At 46.6% G+C, this 5,495-nt stretch overlaps 1 pseudogene; it reads right to left on the bottom strand.

The window, feature by feature from the left end:
- Nucleotides 1–898: 898 nt before the first annotated feature.
- On the bottom strand, nucleotides 899–1,296 carry LOC137753566 (bolA-like protein 3 pseudogene; annotated as a pseudogene).
- Nucleotides 1,297–5,495: the final 4,199 nt, after the last annotated feature.

Raw genomic sequence — 5,495 nt, 5'->3', positions numbered from 1 at the left:
GCTCTAGGCATTACATTCTTGATATATAACTTATCAGAGTCTACTGGTATCATCATTTCACCAGTTTGAATAAAGTATAGAAACATTACCTCCCTTTAACTACCTTTATTTTCCCCACTTATAATATTGTTGTTTAAAATATTTTCTCTACGTACATTTAGAACTACATCAAACAGTGTTGTAATTTTTGCTTTGATCATCAAACATGTTTGGAAAACTCAAGAGAAGGGAAACTTATAGTATTTATCCACATTTTTGCTCATTGTATTCTTTCTTCTTTCCTCATGTTCGAAGGTTTTTTTTCTTTAATAGCATCCTTTCTGTTTACAGAAATTTTAAAGCCTTTCTTTTAGGGTAGGTCTGCTGGGGACAAGTTCTCTTAGTTTATTTTCACTGGAGAATGTCTTCATTTCCCTTTAATTAATGAAGGGCATTTTTGCTGGGTATAAAATTTTGGGTTAGGCAGCCTTTTTTTCAGCACTTGAAGAACATTGTGTCACTTCCACTGGCCTCCATAGTTTCTGATGAGAAATCTACTATTATTCTCATTGCTTTCCCCCAGTATTAGCATATTGTTTTTCTCTGGCTGCTTTCAAGATTTTGTCTTCGTCTTTCACTTTCAGAAGTTTATTTATGGTGTGTCTTGTATGGCTTTTTCTGTATTTATACTGTTTGGGTAAAATTAGCTCCTAGAATCTGAAGGTTTATGTCTTTTGTCAAACCTGGGAAGTTTTCAACCACTCTTCCTTTGAATACTTTTTTTTTTTTTTGTAATGAAAAAAAATTTTAGTTGTCTGTTGCCTTTAATTAACATCTAAATAGATACCATACTCTTCTATAATTACAATATGGAAATGTCTATGAATAAAATAGATAAATTTTTTGTCATATACCTAGGAAAGAATGGTGGCAATAGGATTCATCCAAGGTTTCAGCAGCAATATCTATGCAGCCAGGGCGTGGTCAGTGTTTGGGGACAGAGGTAAATATCCTCAATCCATGCATACATTTGATTTCTTCTTTTAGTGCCTGATGTACCATCTGGTGCTGCTGGACAGTTCTCTTCTCCTTAAATTCTTCCGATTTGATTTGAATTTCATACATTGCCCCACAGCCTCCTGAAATGTCAGTGACTTTGATAGCTGTAGCTCGAGGAAACTTTTCTTTGAGAATTTGGGTCACTTTGAGCTCCCCCTCAGTCTGCGAGGCAAACATGCACTGGGCACAGTGGAGAAGAGGAAGCCGGCAGGTTCCACAGAGCAGAGGTGCTGCCAAGGCTGGGCTTCATGCTGCCATGCTTGGCTGATGTGGCCTGCTGTCTTAGGTTGCCGTGTCATTCTTTGGACACTTTTCAGTCCTGTCCTCTTTCTCCTCTCCTTCCAGGACTTTGGTGAAATGAATGTTAGGTCTTTTGTTATAATCCCACAGGACCCTGAGGCTCTACTATTTTTTTCAGTCTGTTTTTCTCTCTATTGTTCAGATTGGGTAATGACTATTGGCCTTTCTTCCAGTGAACTAATTATTTCCTCTTTCTTCTACATTCTGCTCTTAAGCCCAACTACTGAGTTTTTTTTTTTTTTGGTACTGTATTTTTCAGTTCTAAAATTGCCCTTTGGTTCTTCTTTATATCTTCTGTTTCTTTGTTGAGACTCTTTTTTCCCCTCATTTGTTTCAAATGGGGTTGTAATTGCTCACTGAAGCATTTAAAAAGTGATGAGTGCTTTAAAATCTTTGTCAGATAATTCTAACATCATTTTCATATTGTTGTTGGCATCTGATTGTCATTTTAAATTCAGTTTGAGACCTTTCTTTTTTGTGGTATGATGATGACTTTTTATTGAAACCTGGGAATTTGCATTATCTTCGGAGATTCTGGATCTTACTTAAACCTTTTGTTTTAGATGGTTTTCTCTGCCACTGCTCTAGTAGGGGAGGGGGGGATGCTGCCCATTAGTTTTGAGTTCACATATTTTGCAGTTCTGTTTGGTGCATACACATTTAGGATTGATATATCTTCTTGGTGAATCAACATTTTTATTGTGATGTAATGTCTCTGTCTCTGATAATTTTCTTTGCTCTGAAGTCTATTTTATCTGATATAAATATAGTCTACCTCCAGGTTCCCCACTCTGTTGCCTTTGGAGGGAATAGGATCCTTACTACTTTTGGGTGTGGGTAGGAAAACTGGCTCCCCATGTGGGCACCACTGATAAAATGATGACGTGGCCTTGTTTGCTGGACGATGATGAAAGTCTTGATTCTCCACTAGGCCTGCTTTGACTCCATCAAGAATGGGAGGGGTGTTTTTGTTACTGGCAAGAGAGAGGTGAAGTTCAGGCTCCCCACGGCCTCCACTGACACTGCTGGGAGAGGGAGCCCAGTGGGGATGAAGATCCTGTTTCCATACCTGTCCTTCTCTGACATTACCTCAGTGGGGACTCTGGGGTTCCTTGTTATAGCCTCTTGAGGATGGAAGTCTAGGCTCCCCCATTTGGTCTTCGTGGATATGGGTATGAGTGGGACCAGAGTTTTTTGTTTTCTTTTCTTCTACTGTTTGGGTGGAGTAGACTGGTTATTGTATAAAAGTTTTTGGTCTTACTAAGCTGCTCCTTTCTTTGTCCTTTGACTAGAGAGATCAGGCTTTTGTTGGGGCTTTTGTTTTGTGTCTGTGCCTGTTGTAGCTTCCAGATTTCTGGCTTCTTCTGTTCCAAGTCTAACATATATGAAGCAAAAGGAAAACCAAGGGAACTGACTACATTTCTTGGGTCTTGAGGGCCTAACCCAGTCTGCCTCTGGGACCGGTGAGCAGCCTCGCTTCTCTGATCACTTTACCCCTGCGGTTTGTTCTCTGTCATTTGGCACATGGCCTTTGGTGCTCATTCATTTATTTATTCATTTATTCTTTCATTCAGCAAAACTGGCTGTGTGCCTATTCCTGCAGATATGGTGACTAAAAGATCTTAAGTTATAGTTAGTGGAAGAGACAGTAATCACAGTGTCTGAGAAGACCCTATGATTTCCCCTGGCTGGCTTTGCCTTGTCCTGGAGGAGGAGATTCTAGAGGACAGGGTCTGGGCCTTGCTTCTCCTGCCCAGGATGAGATGGGGCTCCCGGTCACAGTCCCAGTGGGAGACAACTGGAGTTTTGGTCCCATCAGGACACACTTACTCATGTACTGAGCGTCTGCCACTGCTGAGCCCACACTGGGCAGGGATGTGAGATGAGAGAGGTGAGGCCAACTCCTGGCAGCTCCAGGCCTGGGCAGGGCTGGGACAAGGCTGTGGAAACAGTTAATGCCTTGAAAGCTCACCCTCGAATGGAAGATGCGGGTGCTAGTGGTGGTGGGGGATCAGGATATGGCTTCCTCAAGAAGGAGGCTTCTGGGCTGGACCTGGGCAATGATTGAAAAGAATACTCGTAGAAGGGCAGCCTAGGAGTGGGCTCTATTCCCTGCCCCCATCAGGTGGAGCAGCTGGAAAAGGGACCTGGGGGACCCAGGTTCCCACCGGAGCCACCGCCCTAAGGCTTTCCCTCCCCTCCCCATGGGCATTGTCTTCCTCCTGCCATGACACCCCCACCCTGATCTTCCCCCTCCCCTGCGGGCACTGCTCTCCTGCCCACGATGCCCGTCCGGGCCCTGCATTGTCTCGGGAAGATGTGTGCTCACCCGGGTGGGTTATTATTAGCCTGCGATGAAGGGAAAGGCCCTGAATGGGAGATGCCGAGCTCCTGCCTGACATCATGGCCGAGGCAAGAAGGAAATGATTCATTATGGCTACAAGGCGTGCTCTAATTTCATATAACGAAATAAATGACAGTCGTATTTTGGGCGCCACCACGCGCAGATAGCATTGTTCCCTGACTGCCTCTCACCCGGGCTGCAAGGAGAATTAGAGCAGCATTTGTGCAGAGAGATGAGGGGCTGTGGGTGCTTGGGGGGTGGCAGATGCTGTGACCCTGGGAGGATGAGTGAAGTCACTGCTCAGTGGCTGGGGTGGCTGGGGACAGGGGTTCCGAGACCTCCCCCACAATCAAGGGCCCCGGCTTGCTGAACCCACTCCTGCTTCCTGTGCACCACACACCCCACCTTCCATCCTCATGGCTCCTCCAGACCCTGCCTATCTGTCCAAGTCAGTCCCAGCTCCGGGCCCCCTCCTCCAGGAAGCCCACAGTGATCTCTGCTTTTCCAATGCTGTGTCTACGCATACTTTCTCCCCCTCTTCAGGCTTCTGGGCTCCTTACACAACCACACGAAAACAGCTTTAGATGAGGCTTCCTTGGCTGTGATGGTGGCCCCAAGTTCAGAGTCAGTGTACCTTCACCTTCTGGGGTAGGGAATTCCCTCAAGAGCTGAGCCCCATAGCAGGGCAGCTGTCACGGTGTGTGCCCTTCAGGGCGGGACTGGCTGCATGATTTGTGGGGACCAGGGTCAGATGAAAATTCAGGGCCCCTTGTTAACAAAATTAAGAATTTCAAGACATAGCTGCAGATTCTTAAACCCAGTGCAGAGCCCTTCTGAGTGAGGGACCCTGTGCATTGCACAGGTGGCAGCCTCTGTCCATGGCTAGAGAGAAGAGACACAAAGTTGGAGCCTGGGGTCCCCCCGGTTACAGCACTGGTCCTCTTCTACCTCAGCTGTGGCCAGGACAGCTTGACGGGGCGCGGGGAAGGCCACTGGATCAGCCAGGATGCAAGCACCTTCGACAGGCTTCCAGAAGTGGTGACAGAATCTTATTTCCCCAATGTGTTTCATTTGTGGTCTGGAACCTAAGATAAAAATAATAGAAGAAGAGGATAACATTCAAGGGCAATTTCATCTCCGGGCGTCTCACCAGGACAGGAAGCCTCAGGATCGCTGGACCAAGGAATTCCTTTTCCTGCCATATTTGCACACAAAATGGTCTCATTTAAAAATGCACATTAAGAGTCATGTCAGTCATAGACACTTGGAAATAGGTGCTGCCTTGACAGGGAAACAGAACTTTTTCGTGGAATTTAATTCGTTCAAATACCTTTTTCAACTGGGTTGACAGCCGGGCCATGGAGAAGGGAACTCACACCCTCCTCCTGCTACCGCTGCATGTGGATGGGCCCCTCCATCCACCCCCCACCACCCCCGCAGAGGTCACTGTGTAGAGTGTGCCAGCAGTGAGCCGCCTGAGCTGGACAAGGCCCTCTCTCCCTGGTCTCTCTATTGTTCTCCAAGATCAAGTCTCAGCATCACTTACAGACCAGAAGAGGGGGGCTGGGCATGCCAATTCCCGGGAGGGCAGAGCCCTGAGTCAGGGCTTGCACTGGGGTTTTAGCCTGCCCAGGATCCCTTACTAGTTGGCTTTCCCTGGGGACTACAGAGGTTGCAAACAGATGGTCCATGGGCTGTCTTCAGGTCGAGGTAGTTCCTTCCTTCCTTCCTTCCTTCCTTCCTTCCTTCCTTCCTTCCTTCCTTCCTTCCTTCCTTCCTTCCTTCCTTTCTTTCCTCCTTCCTTCCTCCCTCC

The sequence above is a fragment of the Eschrichtius robustus genome, chromosome 19 (genome assembly GCF_028021215.1).
Source record: "Eschrichtius robustus isolate mEscRob2 chromosome 19, mEscRob2.pri, whole genome shotgun sequence".
NCBI classification, from domain to species: domain Eukaryota; kingdom Metazoa; phylum Chordata; class Mammalia; order Artiodactyla; family Eschrichtiidae; genus Eschrichtius; species Eschrichtius robustus.
The sequence above is the reverse complement of the archived record's forward strand: the minus strand, read 5'-3'. Positions and strand labels throughout refer to the sequence as shown.